Source organism: Hevea brasiliensis, chromosome 3 (assembly GCF_030052815.1).
Source record: "Hevea brasiliensis isolate MT/VB/25A 57/8 chromosome 3, ASM3005281v1, whole genome shotgun sequence".
Classification (NCBI taxonomy): domain Eukaryota; kingdom Viridiplantae; phylum Streptophyta; class Magnoliopsida; order Malpighiales; family Euphorbiaceae; genus Hevea; species Hevea brasiliensis.
Window position 1 is genome coordinate 32,947,760 of NC_079495.1, and position 23,928 is coordinate 32,971,687.

Below are 23,928 nucleotides of genomic sequence, written 5' to 3' on the forward strand. Positions count from 1 at the left end.
CAAAAGGAGATTCATGTGCTTCCTTCATAATGATCTGTCTCAATTCCACATCATTAGGAACGCACATTCTACCCTGATGTAGCAATAAACCATCATCTCTCATAGAGAATTTAGGTTTCTTGCCTTGCTGGACTTCTTTCAATAGCTTCTGATATTTTTCATCATTCTGAGCAGCCATTCTGATATGATCAATCAACACTGGCTGTACATGCCATGCAACTACTGCCTGTCCCTTATCATCAATCTCCAAACTGGCATGCTGTGCTTTCAACTCATGTACCATGGACAAAGGAGAAACTCTGAGACTTGCCATAGTCTTGCGACTTAAGGCGTCTGCCACCACATTTGCTTTCCCTGGCTAATAGTCTATTAAGCAATCATAGTCTATAATCTGTTCTAACCATCTCCTCTGTCTTAAATTCAATTCCTTCTGGGTGCCCAAGTACTTCAAGCTCTTGTGATCTGTGTAGATATAACACTTCTCCCCATATAAGTAATGTCTTCAGATCTTCAGAGCAAAAACAATAGCTGCTAGCTCCAAGTCATGTGTCGAATAGTTCCTCTCATGTGGTTTCAGCTGGCGTGATGCATATGCAATGACATTTCGATCTTGCATCAGTACACAACCTAACCCATTGTGAGAAGCATCACTATAAACTGTGTATTCTTTACCCGTCGTAGGTAGAGTAAGGATTGGAGCTTCAGTCAAACACCTTTTCAACTCATCAAAACTCTGTTGGCATTTATCCGTCCATTAAAATTTCACATCTTTCTGAAGCAGCTTGGTCAGTGGAGAAGCCAACATAGAAAATCCTTCCACAAATCGATGATAATATCTAGCTAAACCCAGAAAACTGTGAATTTCTGTGATATTCCTGGGTGGCTTCCAATTAAGGATAGCTTCTACCTTGCAAGAATCTACCCTGATTCCTTCAGCTGACACAATATGTCCCAAGAAAGAGATTTCCTTCAGCCAAAATTCACATTTCGACAATTTGGCGTATAGCTGTTTCTCCCTCAAAGTCTGCAGCACAATCCACAGATGTCTATCATGCTCCTCTACATTCCTCGAATATATCAAAATATCATTAATAAACACCACCACAAACTGGTCGAGATATAGTCTGAAGATAGTGTTCATCAGATCCATAAAAGCAACTAGAGCATTAGTTAACCCGAATGGCATTACTAGAAACTCATAGTGGCCATATCAAGTTCTGAAAGTAGTTTTTGGAATACTCTGCACTTTCAACTGATAATAACCAGATCGCAAATCAATTTTGGAGAACACAGCTGCATCCTTCAACTGATCAAACAGATCATCAATGTGAGGCAATGGATATCTGTTCTTTATTGTCACCTTATTCAACTGCCGGTAGTTAATACATAAGCAGAAAGTGCCATCTTTCTTCTTAACAAATAAAACTAGCACTCCCAAAGGTGACACACTAGGGCGGATGAAGCCCTTTTCAAGTAGTTCTTGCAACTGTACCTTCAACTCCTTCAATTTTGCTGGTGCCATTCTGTATGGTGTTATGGAGATTGGATCCACACCAGGCATAACATTAATCTCAAACTGCACTTCTCTTTCCGAAGATAATCCTGGCAATTCATTAGGAAACACATCTGGAAAGTCATATACTATAGAGATGTCCCTCAATGCTGGGCTCTCCACTTGGGTGTCTACCACATGTGCCAAGTATGCTTCACACCCCTTTCTAATCATTTTTTTGGCTAGTGCAACCGAAATGATGTTTGATGGCAATAGCTGCCTCTCCCCATGTATTACCACATCACTATACTGAGGGAGACCAAAAGTGACTATCTTCAATCTATAGTCAATCATGGCGTGATGCCTAGCTAACCAATCCATGCCCAAGATGATATCATACTCTCTGAAGGGCATTTCAATGAAATCAGACAGAAAAGTATGTCCTTAGATCACCAAAGGACAATCCCTATACATTCTATTGACCCTGACCTCCTGTCCTAGTGGACTTGTTACTAGCACCTCAAAGTTCATTTTTGTACATTGAATAGCAATGCAATCAATGATGCTAGCACTCACATAGGAGTGGGTAGAACCCGAATCAAATAACACAAACACATCTTGATTAAAAGTTGAGAAGGTACCAGCCACAATATCAGATGTCTCAGCCTCTTCTCTCTATCTCATTGCGTAAACTCTAACTGAAGCAGTGCCTTGCTCTGACTAATTCACTGTGCCTTGTGTAACACCCCTAGTTGTATAGCCTGGTATATTTTATTGTTCCGGTGACCGGAGTCGGTCCAGACAATTAAGGGGATTAGAACCACACTTAAGACAACTAGATAAGTTATAAACACAAATAATTAGTAATTGCCAATTAGTTAAGTATGAATAAGAAAAACAGAGCATAAGAAGTTAAACGAGCCAAGAGTCACACTGATGGGTGACCTTCTCGAGAAGGGTTGCGAAGTTAATATAAACTCAAATTTCGAATCGTAAAATGTGAGCCGCGGTCCTTAGGACCATTATAAACACAGTGGAAAAGAGAAAATCATGAAAAAGAACTGTTAAGCCAGTCAAATAATTAGGTCAGGGAGCCAAAAGAAATATTGAATTATTTACAAACCGGGTTGAACTGACGAGGGGCAATTTGGTCAATTGACCCCGTGAGCTGAATCTTGACCTAACTGTCAAATAAAATCAGAGAAAATAAAATTTTAGAATCAAGAATTAAATTAAAGAACTAGTAGAAAAATAAAAAAAAAAGAAAGAAAATGAAAAAGTGAAAAGAGGTGACATCATGCATGACATCATGCATGATGCCATAAATCCTATAATTAATAAATTAACTAAAGTGATTTTTTTGGTCTTCCATAAGACAAAATACTTAAAAGAAAAGAAAAGAAAAAAAAAATTTATTTGGTCTTCTTCCGTGTCCCTTGCCGCCCTCACTCTCTCCCTCACATCTCCATGGTTAGACCTCCATTAATGCTTGCACTCAAGCTTAAATATCTTCACTAAACCCTAATAGCTCCCATAAAAACCTCATTAGAGCTTGTTATCTCAACCTAAGAAGAAGATTGAAAGAAGAAAGAAGAACAAAAGATAGAGATTTGAAGTTCTAAGAAAGGTTAGTATGCTAACTTTCAATTTCCTACTTTAAATGCATGTTTAGTTACTTAAATGAACTTAGAAACTAATGAAATGAAATAAAAACATGCGTGGAGGACCAAACTGAATTTCGGCCAGCAGGTGTATGGGAGTATATTTGTATGGTTTGATGGATTTGAATGAGTTTATGGACCTCCATTAGTTGAATGATTATAGTTAAAAGCATTGAATTGGTTAAATGCAATAATTAGTGTGAATTAGGGTTTTGGACATTAGGATTTAGAGACAAAAATGTAAGAAATTTGTAAATGATGTCCTTGACCTAGTTTAAGGAGAGAAATGGTCAATTGTGACCTAATGAGGTGTGTTAGGAGTGTTTGAATCAAAACCAAATTCGGATTGAGTGTGGTCATGCTGCTGGCAGCATGACCAAGTTACCTTTGAGGGACCAAAAATGAAATTTTACAGTCCAATTGGTATGAGACCAATTGGGAATGAAAATAGATACTAAATGACACAATTTTCATTTAGGATGCATGCCCTAAAAGTGACCAAAACCTAGTGAACAAATTGACCAAACTTGGAAAATCACAGTCTGCCCTGTACAAACTGACCTATTTGTTCATTTGGCCATAACTTGAGCTAGGCAGGTCTAAATGACCTGAAATTTACCAGTGGTTAGATGAGATATAGACCTAAAACTTCCATGAAGAACACAAACCCAAACTACTCCATTAACCAAGTCATTTGGCCACCCCAAATTGGTGACCTAAAACTGCCAGAACCAAAATTGCCCAAAAAATCTGGGTTGAATCCAATCCGGCAGCCATGGTTCAAATGGTTATAACTTGGGCTACAAAACACTAATTAGAGTGATGTAAAAAGGAGAATAAACTTAAGACAATAGGAAACATTTTTTGTGAATAAAGTTCTACCAAATTCCAACAGGAAAGTGACCAATGGAACAGTGCAACCTTAGACACCAAAACTGAAAATTTATCAAATTTGCCTAAAAGACTTAGAATTTGAATAAACAACCAAAACCAACAAATTTAGTGACCAAAATGTGGTATGTGGGTGAATTTGGAATTCCCATACCTATTAAGCTTTAGAAAGTCAACAATTTGACTTGAATAGTGTAGTGAATAGTAACCCCGAAATACAAAATTTCAAGAATGTCGAGTTTAGCACGTTAGAGCTAGGTAAAAGTGAAGTTAAATTTATTTTTGGATTTATGCTAAGTTATGATACTGAAATACTATAAAATTGTGTGTTTCAGTAGAAAAGAATACCAGGAAAGAACCCGAGGAACCGAGTCAAGGCCAAGAGGCGACTCGCTTGAGGTTTGTGCACAACATCACTATGCTTTAAAATTCATTGATAAAGTGAATGAAATACGTATTTTACTTTTGCTTTTAATTGTTGAAAGTTTATTTGTGACATTATTTATGATATTTTGATTTAAACTGTGAAAGTTATTGTATATATTTGAAATAGCAATGTTCAGCAAATTGTTAAGATAAGTTTTGAAACCACAGTGTCATGTCCATATATTTGAACACCTCACTAGCATGACTAGTAGGGGTAATTAGTTTCGAATTTTGATTCCTTCTCTGGAGAAGTATTGAGGTGTGCCAGTAGAAGATGATTTGAATGGATATCCATATATTTGAGCTAGCTAGCCTTGTGATGTGACTTCTCCTTAGCCTCTGGCTATTGAGATTATATTTGTTTCGAATGGCATGATCTAACTATGGGTTTTATGAAATGTGTTTGATACTTCGAAATGAAATTGTTTAGAATAAAATCTCATAATTCATGTTTTGTGTTTAATTCGCATGCTCAGTTCTATTTTTGAATAAATGTGATTTAAATTCTGCATAAATATTATTTTAGTATGTTGTGCACCACTGAGTCCTAGTACTCAGCGATAGCTGTTATTGCTGTCGCAGATATAGAGACTAGAGGAAGCGGTATTTCTTGAGGATTGAGGATCTATCAGCTTGAAGTTATCGGGTATAATTTATACCCTGACTGTAAATATTTCTTTTGATGTATGTATTGCACATAAATGTATGGACATGTAAATTCGGTCTTGAGCAGCTTGTACAAAGTTTGTATAAAATTTGTAATAAATTTTAGTTTGGAATTTCTGAATGTAAATTTTAGTATGATGTATATATAAATTGTTTGTTTTTAATGAAATATGAATGAATGATATTGATTGACAGTATCTTGGGGATTGTTGAATTTTGAAATTGTGAAATTGGTTGAGATTGATTGTGAATTTGAAGAAGTGGTTGAAAAATTATTGGAAGTGCTTTTTTTTTAGGTATCTGAAGAACTGTTTTCTCAAAATACAGACAAAACTCTGTCAAAATTTTGATAAAATTTGCGGAAAAATAAAATGGGCCAAAAATATTAACCAGTTTTAATTTTAATTAAAGGTTTTAAATACCTATTAGAAAATGCTCACCACTTATCAAAAATAAGAAAATTGTTTTAAATTCCTTTGTAGGGTACTTAATGAGTTATCGGTAGGTAAAGTTCAGTAATTCATTAGGTATTCTACGGGATTATGTTATGCCTTACAGAGGGGTAAGGTGTGACATGTTTTAGTGGTATCAGAGCAAATTTTTTAAGTATGTTTTAACTTGAGAATTTGTGTCTTTTCTTTGTTAAGTACAACTGCTCGATGTCCATATTTGTTACATACAGTGCATTACATCATAAAAATGAACTAACGGAGGGAAATCTCCTTGTGTTACTTGTTCAAGAGATACCCTAACATCAGATTGAAGTGGAAGAAGGAAATCGCTCAGTCGAGCAATCTGTTGAAGCTGAGGCACAAGGGGAAGCCCCAGCTTTACAGAATGTTAGTGGATCAGTAGCACCACCAGTAAATCTGCGATTTCTGCCGCAGTTTACCTGATAGATGGCTGCGATGTTTCAACAAATGGCTAGGGGTATGCCTGTTCAAGCTCCACCCCAGACACCTGTGGCATAACCACAACCTCCAGCTAAACAATATGATAAGTTATTGAAGTATGGGGCTACTGAATTTAAGGGTACAGTGGACCCTTTAGAGGTAGGACAATGGCTTGAAAGGATGGATAGAGTATTTAAGAAGCTACATTGTCAAGATGAACTGAAGTTTGAATACTCTGTGTCTCTACTGCAAGGGAATGCGTATGATTGGTGGAAGACTATCCCCCATAGCTTGGCTGAACTACCAGTACTGACCTGGGATGACTTCATCAGAGAGTTCAGATAGAAATACGTCCCAGACGCATATGTGGATCAGAAGTTACAAGAGTTTCTGAATCTAAAATAAGGCAACAGAACAGTGGCAGAGTATGAGAGGGAGTTCTCCCGCTTAAGTCACTATGCAGGGAGTTTCCTTACTACCAGCAAGGCAAGATGTAAGAGATTTGAGACTGGTTTGAAGCCCAGTTTGAGAATGTAAGTAGTGGGATTCAGGCACAACAATTTTTTAGAACTCATGTCGCAAGCACTTGAGCTAGAAAGGATTGAATCAGAGGCGACCCCAATAAAAGAAAAATCAGAGGAAGCTGAGAAATTAGAGAAAGACAAGGGGGAAAAGTCAGTAGAGTCGAGTTTTGGTAGTACCTCTGGAAAGAAGAAGAAGTTTAGTGGACCCAGCAGGGGTCGAGGTGGAAGATTTGGTAGGCGCAGATTTTCTGGACAAAGACCCCAGTGTCCAGTCAACGATCGGCGAGGTTCACATTACGCACCTGTGAGACTTGTGGCAAGATTCATGGAGGGGAATGTTATTGGACCACTGGAGCCTGCTTTAACTGTGGAGGCAAGGGCCATATAGCTAAAGAATGCACTAGTGCTCTGAGATATGGTCAAGCTCCTACTACTACCAAGGGATCTATTCAGAGTCCTGCTCCCAGAGGTTCACAATCAGTTAGTAGAGGAAGAGGCAAAGGTAGAGGCACTGCTTCTGGCAGTCAGGGCACGATTGGTCAGTCGGCACAAGGGAGTGCTTCAGCCAGAGTCTACAAAATGAGACAACAAAAAGAGGCTAAGACTTCTGATATTGTAGCTGGTACATTCTCTATCTCTGATCGAGAAGTATTTGTATTGTTTGACCCGGGTTCAACCCATTCATATGTTAGTGCTAGCATAGTCAGTTCACTTGCTGTTTCATGTGTCCAAATGGGTTTTGAAGTGCTAGTAACTAGTCCGTTAGGACAAGAGGTCTGGGTCAACAGAATTTATAGAGACTGTCCTTTGGTGATGCAAGGACATGTTTTTCTGTCAGATTTGATTGAAATGCCCTTTAGAGATTATGATATTATCTTGGGCATGGATTGGTTAGCCAGGCATCACGCCATGATTGACTATAGACTGAAGACAGTCACTTTTAGTCTCCCTTTGTACGGTGATGTGGTAATACATGGGGAGAGGCATTTACTACTATCAAACATCATTTCAGCTGCACTAGCCAGAAGGATGATTAGAAAGGGGTGTGAAGCATGCTTGGCACATGTGATAGACACCCAAGTGGGGAGTCCAGCACTGAGAGACATCCCTACTGTATGTGACTGTCCGGATGTATTTCCTGATGAACTGCCAGGATTACCTCTAGAAAGAGAGGTGCAGTTTGAGATTGATGTTATGCCTGGTGTGGACCCAATCTCTATAACACCATATAGAATGGCACCTGCAGAATTGAAAGAGTTGAAAGTTCAGTTGCAAGAGCTACTTGACAAGGGCTTTATCCGCCCCAGTGTGTCACCTTGGGGAGCGCCAGTGTTGTTTGTTAAGAAGAAGGATGGCACTCTCCGGCTATGCATTGACTATCGGTAGTTGAATAAGGTGACAATAAAGAACAGATACCCATTGCCCCGCATTGATAACTTATTTGATCAGTTGAGGGGTGCAGCTGTGTTCTCCAAAATTGATGTGAGATCAGGTTATTATCAACTGAAAGTACAAGAGCAGAGTATTCCTAAAATTGCCTTTAGAACCCGCTATGGCCACTATGAATTCTTGGTCATGCCATTCGGGTTAACTAATGCTCCGGCTGCTTCTATGGACCTGATGAATACTATCTTCAGACCATACCTCGACTTGTTTGTCGTGGTATCTATAGATGATGTATTGGTCTATTCGAGGAATGCAGAAGAGCATGATAGATATCTGCGGATTGTACTGCAGACTTTGAGAGAGAAACAACTATATGCCAAATTGTCGAAGTGTGAATTTTGGCTAAAGGAAATATCTTTCTTGAGGCATGTAGTATCAGAAGAGGGTATCAAGGTAGATCCAAGTAAGATTGAAGCTGTCCTTAATTGGAGGCCACCTAAAAATGTCACAGAGATTCGTAGTTTTCTGGGTTTAGCTGGATACTACCGTCAGTTTGTGAAGGGATTCTCCATGTTGGCATCTCCATTGACCAAGCTGCTTAGAAAAGATGTGAAATTTTAGTGGACGGATAAATGCCAACAGAGTTTTGATGAATTGAAGAAATGTTTGACTGAAGCTCCAGTCCTGACTTTACCTACTCTGGGTAAAGAATACACAGCTTATAGTGATGCTTCTCACAATGGGTTAGGCTATGTATTGATGCAAGATTGAAATGTCATTGCCTATGCATCACGCCAGCTAAAACAGCATGAGAGGAACTATCCGACACATGACTTGGAGCTTGCAGCTACTGTGTTTACTCTTAAGATCTGGAGACACTATTTGTATGGGGAAAAGTGTTAAATCTACACAGATCATAAGAGTTTGAAGTATTTGGGCACTCAGAAAGAGTTAAATTTGAGACAGAGGAGATGGTTAGAGTTAATAAAAGACTATGATTGTCTTATAGACTATCAGCCAGGGAAAGCTAATGTTGTGGCTGATGCCTTAAGTCGCAAGACTATGGCAAGTCTACGGGTTACGCCTTTTTCTTTGATACATGAGTTAAGATCATTGCATGCCAGCTTAGAGATTAATGATGATGGGCAAACAGCAGTTGTATGGCATGTACAACCAATGTTGATTGATCAGATCAGAATGGCTGCTCAGAATGATCAGAAGTATCAAAAGCTATTGGAAGAAGTCAGGCAAGGCAAAAAACCAGAATTATCAATCAGAGATGATGGTCCACTACTACACCAGGGTAGAATGTGTGTTCCTAATGATGTTAATTTGAGGCAAATCATTTTGAAGGAAGCACATGAGTCTCCTTTTGCCATGCACCCTGGTGGCACAAAAATGTATAAAGGGCTAAAGGAGCATTACTGGTGGATGGGTATGAAAAGAGATATGGCAGAGTTTATTTCCAAATGCCTAACTTATCAGCAAGTGAAGGCAGAGCATCAAGTACCCACTGGGTTATTACATCCACTACTAATACCAGAGTGGAAATGGGAGAGAATAACAATGGATTTTGTGATGGGACTTCCGAGGACACAGAAGAGTCATGATGCAGTTTGGGTCATTATTGACAGACTGACCAAGTCTGCTCATTTTCTGCTAGTTCGGATGGACTACAGTTTAAAAAGATTGGCCAAATTGTACATTGATGAGATTGTGAGACTGCATGGAGTGCCAAGATCCATCGTATCAGACAGAGATCCTAGGTTCACTTCTAGATTCTAGGGTAGTCTTCAGAGAGCCCTAGGAACCAGATTGAACTTTAGTACGGCATTCCACCCACAGACAGATGGCCAGTCTAAGAGGGTAATTCAGATCTTGGAGGACATGCTATGGGCTTGTGCGATTGAATTTGAGGGCAGTTGGGATACACACTTGCCTTTGATTGAGTTTGCTTACAATAACAGCTACCAATCAAGCATTGGGATGCCTCCATATGAAGCTTTGTATGGAAGAAAATGTAGAACCCCGTTGTGTTGGGATGACGTGGGTGAAAGGAAGATGATTAGACTCGAAATTATTCAGCAGACTGAAGAGAAAATCAAGGTGATCAGAGATCAACTTAAGACTGCATCAGATAGTAAGAAGTCCTACATTGATTTGAAAAGAAGGGATATTGAGTATGCAGTGGATGAGAAAGTTTTCCTCAAAGTTTCTCCTTAGAAGAGAATTATGAGATTCAGCAAAAAGGGGAAACTGAGTCCTCGTTTTATTGGGCCATATGAGGTTCTGGAAAGAGTGGGTCCTTTGGCATATCGTTTGGCACTACCTCCAGAATTGGAGAAGATACATAATGTCTTCCATGTGTCTATGTTGAGGAGGTATCGATCAGACCCATCTCATGTACTACCAGTAGAGGAAATTGAAGTGAATCCAGACCTCACCTATGAAGAAGAACCCATAGAGATTCTGGCTTATGAGGTGAAGCAGCTACGGAACAAGCAGATACCGTTGGTAAAAGTGCTGTGGAACCATCATGTTAGTAGTATGCCCTAGAGCATATCATTTAGTATGTATCTTGTACATATTTTTATTAATAAAAGGCATTTCCACTTTTCCGTTTACATAATATATCTATGTGTAATAGAAAAGGTCCATTGATATTTTGTTAGAAATATTATTCTTAAGTTGTTAAGAATATGAGTGACAATATTTCTAGCACAAAGTATCATAAATAGGTTCATAATCAAGGATACTTCATAATAAGGACATGACTTATCCAGAAAGATTGTATTCATGTTTGTTCCCAAGTAATTTATATGAGATATAAATAAGATGGAATGGTGAGTCTCATGCCATATAACAAACATGATAGGCACTTATAAATGATAAGTAGGCCGAACCAGTGACACTTATGACAAGCACATGGAGTTTACTCTTGTCAATGTTTTGTCATAAATCATATCAGTGCATATAATCTTTAGACCTGAGATAACATAGTTATCTTGTATATAGGTAGTTTGAGTTTGATACTGCTTTCATACTTGTACTATGTATGGGTATATGGGCATGTGTTGGCTCCTACTTGTTATATATGGAGGTAGGTGTTGATCAAGATGGAATCTGTTCCTCTAAGTAAATAGAGATAAAATCCTATGTTCATTTAATTGTTCTTGATGTTTCAAGTTCCTGGCCAGGACAGATAAATTTATTCAGAAAAGAGTTTCTGATGAGACTGTTAAGCCAGTCAAATAATTAGGTCAGGGAGCCGAAAAAAATATTGAATTATTTGCAAACCGGGTTGAACCGGCGAGGGGCAATTTGGTCAATTGACCCCGAGAGCTGACTTCTGACCTAACTGTCAAATAAAATCAAAGAAAAGAAAATTTTGGAATCAAAAATTAAATTAAAAAACTAGTAGAAAAATAAATTAAAAAAAAAGAAAGAAAATGAAAAAGTGAAAAGAGGTGACATCATGCATGACATCATGCATGATTGTAACACCCCTATATTCGGTAGTGCGTACTACTGTTCTGGTGACCAGTGTTGTCCAGACAGCTAGAATGCCTAGAACTACACTTCGAGACGAGTGAGGAGACATAAAATAATGAAATACAAGAAAAGAAAATACAAAAAAAACAAAGGAAAAATAATAGTAAAGAAATGCAATCAAGTTAAACGAGTCGAGAACCCTAGCGATGGGGAACCCTAAAAAATATTTTTAGGACTTAAAGAGACATCAATTGAAGTATAAATATCATTAGAAATATCAAAAAAAAAATAATTAATTAGTACAAAGAAAAGTGAGAAATCGAAAAATGAACAAAACCCGGTGTTACCGAAAAATCGGGAATGCAACCCGAACAGGGGCATTGTGGTCATTTGACACCCCGAGTTATCTTTTGACCTAAATGTCCATTAAAAATAAATAATATTACACTTTGAAAATGTCATAAAAAATTAAATTGGTGGTACCTAATATAAATAGCAAAAATTGGGAGTTAAATGTGGAAAAATGAAACCTTAGAATAAACAATGATTTAATTCTTACATAGTGTCACACCCTACCCCTCTGTAAGGAATAACATGATCCCGTAGTATACCTAATGAATTACCAACTCCGTCTACTGATAACCCATTAAATATACTACAAGGGATTTTAAAAACTTTTCTTACTTCTTTTACAGTGGTGAGCGCTATTTACAGGTGTTAAAAACTTTGGTGAACTGAAATGAAACAACTAACTCGTTTGATTTATTTGGAATTTCTGTAAAAATTTTTGCAGAGTGCCATCTGTATTTTGGATAAAACAGTTCTTCAGAAAACCTGAAAAAAGCACTTCAATAATTTTCCAAATCTCAACTCCAATACATTTCTCAACACAACAATTTATCAACTCAATTCCATAGAAATTTTTCAAAGTCTGAGATAAGGAAATATAATACAATTTTCACAAGTCAAATAACTCATAATTAATTTACAACTTCAAGGTACAATTTTAATTTACAACTGCTCAAAACCAAAAAGCAAAATGTACATACAGTGTCATACATTACAGTACAAAATGCCAAATGTGGTATACTCACTATACCCAAAAATCTCTTGCTGGAGATATATGCAGCCTAGTCTGCTGCCCTGTCTGTCTCTCTACCTGCGACAGCAATAAAAAGCTATCGCTGAGACAATGTCTCAGTGGTGCACAACATTAACCAAATACAATTTAAATCACAATTCATAAGTCATGTAAATAGTGGATACTTAAAATCATAGTTAAATTCAAGATAGTAATTGTCAACAAGAATTTAAACTCCATTTGTCAATATCACAATAATTTTCATAAGTTAGATCATGTTTGAATTCAAAAGATAGTATATGTCAATGAGAGTTTAAATCCATTTCACAATCTCACAATACATATCAATAAATCACACACAGCTTAATCATGATCCATAGTTCAATTCGTCCCAAAAGCCAATGGCTAATGAGGTATTCAATTCGTCCCAAAAGTCGATGACTAATGAGGAATAACATAGCTAGCTAGCAAAAATATGAGTACTCATCCAATTCGTCCTCAACAGCACACACCTCAACACTTGACAGAGAGGGAATTCAATTCGTCCCACTAGACAAGCTAATGAGGAATACAATCAATATACATGATAGCTGTGGTTTCAAACCATTTCCAATGCTTTTAAATCAATAAGTATCCATCAATGTCATTCAAACAATTTCTCACAGTTTCAAATCATTTACAATGCTTTTCAAGCAATAAATATTCATTCAAATACATTTCCACGATTTAAAACAATAATATACAAATAGTCAATATTTATTTCAATTGAAAATAATTCAAAAGAAATAGTTGTTGTGCACAAACCTCTGATATTTGTCTCCTGGTCTTGACTCAGTATTTCTTTCCCTTTTGCTGAGTCCTTGTTAATTGAGAAACACAATTTGAAGTGTTTCAGTGCTAAATTAATTTGCCTCTAACGATAATGTTCGATAAACAATTCACTGAATACCTTTATTTGCTTAATCACCTAATATACCGACCCTCGATGTTTTAGGTAAATTAGGTTTTAGTGTCAATAATATGTCACATTCGATAGGGTTTTAAGTTTGGTACGTGTTACCAAACTCAATTCTATGTATATTGCGTTTTTTTGCATTTTATTGCAAATTGCTGGATTTGGGGATACTAGTTTGACCTAGCCGGACGATCTAGTTCCCTCGGTTTTCGGGTTTCGGTCAAAACTACAAACTTGTAGATCTATGTCTTATTGCACGCGGGGCAAAATTTCAGATCAATCCGAGTTAAGTAGACCAAGTTATGGTCATTATACTATTGCTGGTCAAATGGCATCAAATTAGGTCAATTTTAGGTCAATTTGGTCAACTTTGGTTCGGCCAGTTTTTGGACCCGAACTTGTGCAAGCTTTTTGACTTGCTTCTGGTCATTTCTGGGTTTTGGTGTTTTCATAAGACTTGTAGGTATGGGTCTTAGCTATTCATGGTTAAAATTTCAGGTCAATTGGACCTTTTTTGAGTGAGTTATGGCCTAAACACTCACTGCTGCCCAATTGGTCATTTTTCAGGTCCTAATTGCACCTAATCCGAATTGGTCATTTTCTTAGGTCACCTTGCAAGCAGAATTTTGGTATGTTTTCTCAATGAAAGTTGGCACATTTTGTGCCTAGTTCCACCTCCAATTCGTCTCATACCAATTGAGGTTACACATTTAAACTTATTGGCTAAAATATACACTGCCCTTGGTTACTTTGCTCAACACACATCAATCACACACATTTACCTTGCAATATGTTTACTTCCCTACCAAATCTGTTTTGGTACATTACCAAAACCACATCCCACTTTACATTATCCTCACTTTGGGCAGATTACAATTATCTTCAATACACCAATTAAAGTTCACATTTACAAAGTCTAAATACAATCACATACACACCTAAACATCACTAATTCTCACATACACTTTACAAATTAATTTCATACACATATCCATCACTCCTTCTATGTCAACATTCTGCCAACATTTCCATGAATACATACATTTATTCAAGTGTGCCCAAGCTGCCGAAAATTGTCCTTCAACACCAAGTGTCCTACAATTCATTAAATCTCATTCCAAGTGCAAAGATCACCTTATACATGTGAAGTAATTCACTAGGTCATTAAATCATCATGATCAACATCATTCTCATCAATTATATGTACAAATACTTCATCAAATACATGACTCCATGGCTGTCCAAAATGAACACAACAATAACTCTTCAAACTCAAAAATTTTCTTCACAAACCCAACACCCATAACATGTACACAAAACTTAACAAAGTTATCTTCAAAAATATGAACTTACCTTATGTTTGGAGCTTGTTAAACCTTGCTTAAACTTCTCAAATTTAGTATCAAACTCTTCCTTGTGATGAGTAGACAAAGTTTCATGAAGGAACCTAAGTGATTTGGGGTTGAAATGAGGGATGGATCAAGCTTGCATGCAAACGTCCATGGAGTTTTTTTTTTCTTGGTTCTTCAATTCGGCTGGTTTGGTTGTTTTGGAGAAGATGAATATTTCTGCTGGTTTAGTGGAGTTACAGCTGCCCTATTATGTGTTTATTTTATTCATTAGTGGTCCACTCATAAATTTAATCATATTATAATTTAATTGTTCACTTAATCCCACATTAACCCATGATTTTAGCTATTTACTTTAGGTACCACTAAACTATTTTTCCATTTTATTTTATAAGTGTAATATTATTTATTTTTAGTGGACATTTAGGTCAAAAGACACTTCGAGATGTCAAATGACCATAATGCCCCTGTTCGGGTGGCATTCCCTATTTTTCAGTAACACCGGGTTTTGTCCGTTTTTCGATTTCTCACTTTTCTTTGTACTAATTATTTAATTTTTCTTTGATCTTTCTAATGAGATTTATTCTTCAACAAGGGTCTATTTAAGTCCTAAAAATGTTTTCCAGGGTTCCCCGCAGTCCAGGGTTAGTCAACGGTCCACGCCGTGACTTCCCAGTGCGGTCACCCATCGTTAGGTTTCCCGGCTCGTTTAACTTGATCACATTTCTTTGCTATTATTTTTCCTTTTTTTTTTCTTGTATTTCATTATTTTATGTCTCCTCCCTCATATTGAAGTGTAGTTCTAGGCATCCTAGCTGTCTGGACAACATTGGTCACTGGAGCAGCAGAACGCACTATCAAACTTAGAGGTGTTACACATAGTGGTCCACTAACTCATTTAAGTGGACCACTAGAGCTTCATTTGGGCAGAATATACATCTTCATCTTCAACCTTAGAACCAGCAGAAAATTTGCTCCCAAAAAACTCTATTAACGCATGGTTGAAGCTCCATGCATATGAGATTCAAGCTTCTTTCCTTCTACCTTCCTTCATCAAAGTTAGTCTACACCACTTGGGCAGTAGATTGGCAGCAAGAAGACCAAGTTTTGGTGAAGATTTAAGAAGTCTCATCCATAGGTAAGTTTGTGTTTTTGAATCTTTCTTTGTTAAAGTTTGTAAGGGTGTTAAGGGTGTTTGATTTATGGAGAAAATTTTGAGTTTTGATGTTGAATGGGAATGTGCACTTTTGGCAGCCATGAGAACACCTTGAAGGCAGTTTAATTGTGCTTGTAAATGGTGAATTAAATGTATATTGTGTAGGAAATTGTTTGGGTGATGTATACTTAGTATATGTGTAAATGTAAAATGAAATTTAAAGCTTGGAAAGTAATGGAATGTAAGTGTACCACTGTGGCAGTTTGCTAACTCTTGAGGAATGCTGGAATTCATGCTTGGTTTATGGAATAATGATGTTAAAATGTGTTGGTTGTTATGGCAGTTTGAATGTATGTATAGTGGTGTGAAGGTTGGACATGTGAATGAGCTTGGTTATGGAGTTAAATTGTTGTAAATTGAGTTGGGCAAATTCTGCACTTGTTGGTGCACATTGAATGTAATTGTAAGCTGCCAAAATGACCTATAATGTGTTGTGAATTATGTTTAGGTCATGGTACAATCAGAATTGGCTTGAATGTTAAGTTGGTGAGTGTTAAAAGTGATGCTTGATGTGTATGCAAGAATTTCAATAAGGCAGTCTGAGTTTTAGGCCTATAACTTTAAGTGTGTGGCTCCAATTGGTGTGAGACCAATTGGAGGTGAAACTAGGCACAAAATGTGCCAACTTTCATGAAGGAAGCTTGCCGAAATTCTGTTTGCAAGGTAGCTTGAAAAATGACCAAATCCGGATTAAGTGCAATTGAGGCCTAAAAATTGACCATTTAGGCAGCAGTTAGTGTTTAGGCCATAACTCACTCAAAACAGGTCCAATTGACCTGAAATTTTAACCATGAATAGTTAAAACCCATATATACAAGTCTTATGAAGACACCAAAGCCCAGAAATGACAATAAGTAAGTCAAACAGCTTGCACAAGTTCGGGTCCAAAAACTGGCCGAACCTAAAATGACCTAAAGTGACCTAAAATGACCAATTTTTGTGCAATTTGACCAGCAATACTAAAATGACCATAACTTGGCCTACATAACTCAGAATGACCTGAAAGTTTGCCCCGCGTTCCATAGGACATAGATCTACAAGTTTGTAGTTTTGACTGAAACCCGAAAACCGAGGGAACTAGGTCGTCCAGCTAGGTCAAACTAGTATCCTGGAATCTAGCAAATTGCAAGAAAATGCAGTATACACGGAAATGAACTTGGTAACATGTACCAACCCTAAAATACTATCGAATGTGACATATTAGTAACACTAAAACCTAATTTACCTAGAACGTGTCGAGGGTCGATATATTAGGTTGATTAAGCAAATAATAGCTTTCAGTGAATTACTTATCAAGCATTATCGATAGAGACAGTTTAATTGAGTACTGAAACACTTCAAATTGTGTTTCTCAGTTAGCAAAGACTCAGGAAAAGGGAAGGAAACACTGAGTCAGAGCCAAGAGGCATATATCAGAGGTTTGTGCACAACGGCTATTTCTTTTGAATTTTTCAATTGAAATGAATTATGATTATTGTACATTATTGTTTTAAATTATTTTTGTGCACAATAGCTATTCCTTTTGAAATTTTCAATTGAAATAAATTATGATTATTTGTGTGTTATTGTTTTAAATTGTGTTTGTGCACAATAAGTATTTCTTTTGAATTTTTCAATTGAAATAAATTATGATTATTTGTATGTTATTGTTTTAAATTATGTTTGTGCATAATAAGTATTTCTTTTGAATTTTTCAATTGAAATAAATTATGATTATTTCTATGTTATTATTTTAAATTGTGTTTGTGCCCAATAAGTTTGACTTCTCATTTTCTACTTAAAAATTTAATTGAATACTATAGTTTTAAATTGTGTCCGTGCATAATACTTTTATATTCATTGCTTTTACTAGCAAATTTATTTGGAGAAACGAGTCATGAATAGTTTTTTGTTATTTTGGCTTTGAGAATCTTATTTGGAAATTATTGTGTTGCCAACTTTGCAAATGGAAATTTTGAGGTAAAATGTGATTTATGGTTTGTATGAAATATTGTGATTTGAAATTGTTTTGATTCACACTTAGCATGACACTGTTACTATGTTCCTCCTCCATCTTTGGGGTGAGTGTGATTATTCCTGCCTCTTTGACTTATCAGTCTGGGGTGATTGTGATTATATTCCTCCCTCATTGACTTCCCAGTCTGAGGTGAGTGTGGATGAGTACTCATTATTCAGCTAGCTTCCTCCCTCATTGATTTTGATTATTGGGGTGAGTGTGTCTTGTCGTGGTGTACAACACGGCATGTGTGGAAAAATTGTATCGTGGCCTAAATTATGTTATCGATTGGCAACATTGTATTATTCAGTTATTTGATCGAATTGTGTTAATGATTTGCAAAACGGTATTATTCAATTATTTGATCGAATTGTGTTATTGATTTGCAAAACGGTATTATTCAATTACTTGATCACATTTGTGTTAGATGAATTTTATAAATTGTGAAATGGAATTGTGAATCATTTGATTTGTGAACTGTCAATAAAAGATTTATATATCGCATTTAAAATTGTTATTGTTCACCACTGAGTAAATTTTACTCAGCGATAGCTTTTCATTGATGTCGCAAGTAGACAGACTGACAGGGCAGCAGACTAGGCTGCTAGTACTACATTGAGAGATGATCGGGTATATTGAGTATACCACATTTTGCATTTTGTACTGTAATGTATGTTCACTGTATGTATATATTATTCTTGGTTTTGAGCAGTTGTAAAATAAAATTGTACATTAAAGTTGTAAAATAAATTATGAGTTATTTTGACTTGTAAAAATTGTATTATATTTCTTGTATCTCAGTCTTTGAAAAATTACTATGGATTTGAGTTGAGAAATATGTTGTGTTGAGAAACATGTTGGAGTTGAGATTTGGAAATATATATTGAAGTGCTTTTTACAGGTTTTTCTGAAGAACTGTTTTATCTAAAATATAGATGGCACTCTGCCAAAATTTTTACAGAAATTCCAAATAATTCAAATGTTTTAGTTCTATCACTTCAGTTCAAAAAGGTTTTTAACACCTGTAAATAGTGCTCACCACTGTAAAAGAAGTAAGAAAAGTTTTTAAAATCCCTTGTAGTGTATTTAATGGGTTATCAGTAGACGGAGTTGGTAATTCATTAGGTATACTACGGGATCATGTTATACCTTACAGAGGGGTAGGGTGTGACATGTTTTAGTGGTATCAGAGCTAGTTTTTTAAATTCTGTTTTCACATGTTACTTGAATATTCTTTCTTCATAGTACAACTGCTCAATATCATTGTCTAATACATACAGTACATTACATTATAAATATGCACTAACGGGAGGAAATCTCCTTGTGTTATTTGTTTAGGAGGTCTAAGATCCTCGCATTGACTATGGAAGAGGGTGATCATTCAGTCGATCAATCTATAGAGGCTGAGGTGCAAGGGGATGCTGACCCTACATAATGTCGATGGTTCAAGAAGACCACCCAGCATCTGCAGATTCCTGCTCGATTCGCTCGAGATGGTCGCAATGTTCCAACAAATGGTCGGTAATGTGCCTACTCAGCCCCAATCTGAGACACGATGGTACAACCACGATCTTACGCTAGACAATATGACAAATTGATGAAATATGGGGCTCTGAGTTGAAGGGGACAGAGATCCTCTAGAGGCGTAGCAGTGGTTAGAAAGGATGGATAGGGTATTCAAGAAACTGACCGCATGAGGAGCTCGATTTGAATACTCGATATCTTTGTTCTGGGGATGCTTATGACTGGTGGAAAACCATTCCCCACAGTTTGGTAGAACTTGCAGTGCTAATCTGGAGTGACTTTCTCAGGGAATTCAGACAAAAATATGTCCCTGATGCTTATGTAAATCAGAAACTGCAAGAGTTCCTAAGTCTGAAACAGGGGAGTAGATCGGTGGCTGAATATGAAAGGGAATTTTTCCGCCTGAGCCATTATGCAGTAAGTCTACTTTCTATCAGTAGGGAGAGATGTAAGAGGTTTGAAACCGGCTTGAAGCCTAGTATCAGATTACAACTGGTCGGATTCAAACATAACAACTTCTCTGAACTTATTTCTCAAGCACTAGAATTAGAAAGAATTGAATCTGAAGCGACTCCTGAGAAAAAGAAATCAGAGAAGACAGAAAAAGAGGGAAAGTCAGTAGAACAGAGTTCTAGTGGTCTTACTGGAAAGAGGAAAAACTTTGGGGGATACAACAGAGATAGTAAGAAGTCCGGTAGAGATAGATCTTTTGGACAGAAACCACCTTGATCCGATCAGCAAACTCAACAGAAACCCAGGAATGCCCTGTCAGATTGACTTTGTGAAACTTGTGGTAAACCACATAGTGGGGTATGTTATAGAGCCGTAGGAGCATGTTTTAACTGTGGAGAGACTGGCCATTTTGCTAGGGATTGTGTAAATCCAGGTCGTTCTGGATCATTTACTACACCAAAGGGATCAACCCAAGTTTCTACCCCAAAGAGTTCACCATTAGTTAGTAGAGGTAGGGGTAGTACACCTAGAAGTCAGAGTACTGTGAATCAGCCAGAACAGGGTGATGCTCCAGCTAGAGTATACGATATACGACAGAGAGAAGAGACTTAGACTTTTGATATTATTGCTGGTACTTTCTCAAATAGTAACTAAGATATATATATGTATTGTTTGACCTGGGGTCTGCATACTTTTATGTTACTGTTAGAACTATATGTTCTATTGTTATTTCTTTACAGGGGAATAAATTTTGATGCATTAGTGATTAGCCCTTTAAAATAAGGATTGTGATAATAAGTGAAATTAGTTTTGAAAGAGTTTATTGGCGAAAAGTATTTTCTAACACACCATAAATTATAAAGCTAATTGGCGAGCCTATTTAGTGTAAGGCAAGAGGACGTAAAAGTAAGATGCAGTAATGGAATTGCTCTAGATGAGGGCAAGGATGTCACTGTTAGTAATTGTTAATGGATATTGTAATCATAATAAGTTCGGGATATTAGTGAATTCGAAAAGGATAAAAGATAGGAAAATTTGATCTATTGGGATGTATCGTAGTAACTATGCAATGTTCTTGATATTTATACTGTAAGCTGCAGATTACAGTACTGACTTGAGATTATTGTGTAGAGCTACGTACTATCTGATAGTACACCTAGATAAGAATAGTTGCCAACGGCATCTGTTTTGGTATAATTATGCATGACAGAATTTAATTATTAGAAATAAGTTTGAAAATCCTACTTAGGGATCTAAAACTCAAAGGTTAGAATATCGAAAGGTTATAGTTCAGTACAAAAGAAAGTAAGTTATAGAATATTGACAGATAAAAAGAGTTATGGAAGTAAAAATTCGAACAGTTGGTTCAAATATAACAAAGAAATGCTACGAATGTGAGGAAGACTATGGACTAGAATAGTCAGAGGACCAATGACTAGATAAATGATTCTAACATGACCTCAAGGGTCATTCAAGAAGGAACATGAATCGAAATATTAGACAGGACAATAGTAAGAGAAGATTGGCGTTATACAAACAAATTAAATGTTGTACTAGATTGTTAAAAGTCTTATACAAATTCGAGAGAAAGAAGATTATACGATCATATAAAAAGGAGAAAATAAACATATGACTATTGTAAAATGGCTATTGGAAAAAATTTCATGGACGAAATTTATTTTAAGGGGGGGAGAATTGTAACACCCCTATATTCGGTAGTGCGTACTACTGTTCCGGTGACCAGTGTTGTCCGGACAGCTAGAATGCCTAGAACTACACTTCGAGATGAGTGAGGAGACATAAAATAATGAAATACAAGAAAAAAAAATACAAAAAAAATAAAGGAAAAATAATAGTAAAGAAATGCAATCAAGTTAAACGAGTCGAGAACCCTAGCGATGGGTGACCGCACCGGGAAGTCACGGCGTGGACCGTTGACTAGTCCTGGACTGCGGGGAACCCTGGAAAATATTTTTAGGACTTAAAGAGACATCAATTGAAGTATAAATATCATTAGAAATATCAAAAAAAATAAATAATTAATTAGTACAAAGAAAAGTGAGAAATTGAAAAACGGACAAAACCCGGTGTTACCGAAAAATCGAGAATGCAACCCGAACAGGGGCATTGTGGTCATTTGACACCCCAAGTTGTCTTTTGACCTAAATGTCCATTAAAAAAAATAATATTACACTTGGAAAATGTCATGAAAAATTAAATTGGTGGTACCTAATATAAATAGCAAAAATTGGGAGTTAAATGTTGAAAAATGAAACCTTAGAATAAATAATGATTTAATTCTTACATAGTGGTCCACTAACTCATTTAAGTGGACCACTAAAGCTTCATTTGGGCAGAATATACATCTTCATCTTCAACCTTAGAACCAGCAGAAAATTTTCTCCCAAAAAACTCCATTGACGCATGGTTGAAGCTCCATGCATATGAGATTCAAGCTTCTTTCCTTCTACCTTCCTTCATCAAAGTTAGTCTACACCACTTGGGCAATAGATTGGCAGCAAGAAGACCAAGTTTTGGTGAAGATTTAAGAAGTCTCATCCATAGGTAAGTTTGTGTTTTTGAATGTTGCTTTGTTAAAGTTTGTAAGGGTGTTATGGGTGTTTGATTTATGGAGAAAATTTTGAGTTTTGATGTTGAATGGGAATGTGCACTTTTGGCAGCCATGGGAACACCTTGAAGGCAGTTTAATTGTGCTTATAAATGGTGAATTAAATGATTGATTAAATGTATATTATGTAGGAAATTGTTTGGGTGATGTATACTTAGTATATGTGTAAATGTAAAATGAGATTTAAAGCTTGGAAAGTAATGGAATGTAAGTGTACCACTGTGGCAGTTTGCTAACTCTTGAGGAATGTTGGAATTCATGCTTGGTTTATGGAATAATGATGTTAAAATGTGTTGGTTGTTATGGCAGTTTGAATGTATGTATAGTGGTGTGAAGGTTGGACATGTGAATGAGCTTGGTTATGGAGTTAAATTGTTGTAAATTGAGTTGGGCAAATTCTGCACTTGTTGGTGCACATTGAATGTAATTGTAAGCTGCCAAAATGACCTATAATGTGTTGTGAATTATGTTTAGGTCATGGTACAACCAGAATTGGCTTGAATGTTAAGTTGGTGAGTGTTAAAAGTGATGCTTGATGTGTATGTAAGAATTTCAATAAGGCAGTCTGAGTTTTAGGCCTATAACTTTAAGTGTGTGGCTCCAATTGGTATGAGACCAATTGGAGGTGAAACTAGGCACAAAATGTGCCAACTTTCATGAAGGAAGTTTGCCAAAATTCTGTTTGCAAGGTAGCTTGAAAAATGACGAAATCCGGATTAAGTGCAATTGAGGCCTGAAAATTGACTATTTAGGCAGCAGTTAGTGTTTAGGCCATAACTCACTCAAAAAAGGTCCAATTGACCTGAAATTTTAATCATGAATAGTTAAAACCCATATCTACAAGTCTTATGAAGACACCAAAGCCCATAAATGACCATAAGTAAGTCAAACAGCTTGCACAAGTTCGAGTCCAAAAACTGGCCGAACCTAAAATGACCTAAAGTGACCTAAAATGACCAATTTTTGTGCAATTTGACCAGCAATAGTAAAATGACCATAACTTGGCCTACATAACTCAGAATGACCTGAAATTTTGCCCCGGGTTCCATAAGACATAGATCTAAAAGTTTGTAGTTTTGACTGAAACCCGAAAACTGAGGGAACTAGGTCGTCCGGCTAGGTCAAACTAGTATCCTGGAATCTAGCAAATTGCAAGAAAATGCAGTATACACGGAAATGAACTTGGTAACATGTACCAACCCTAAAATCCTATCGAATGTGACATATTAGTAACACTAAAACCTAATTTACCTAGAACGTGTCGAGGGTCGATATATTAGGTTGATTAAGCAAA

General features: G+C 36.6%; 1 long non-coding RNA gene across 1 annotated transcript in view; it reads left to right on the forward strand.

Annotated features, from left to right (window-relative positions):
* The first annotated feature begins 4,407 nt into the window (after positions 1-4,407).
* The window catches only part of LOC131178513 (uncharacterized), a 51,230-nt gene continuing 31,709 nt past the window's right edge, over positions 4,408-23,928 (forward strand). Inside the window, exon 1 of the long non-coding RNA XR_009147433.1 lies at positions 4,408-4,443. This is a non-coding gene — a long non-coding RNA (uncharacterized LOC131178513). The remainder of the gene's footprint in view (positions 4,444-23,928) is intronic.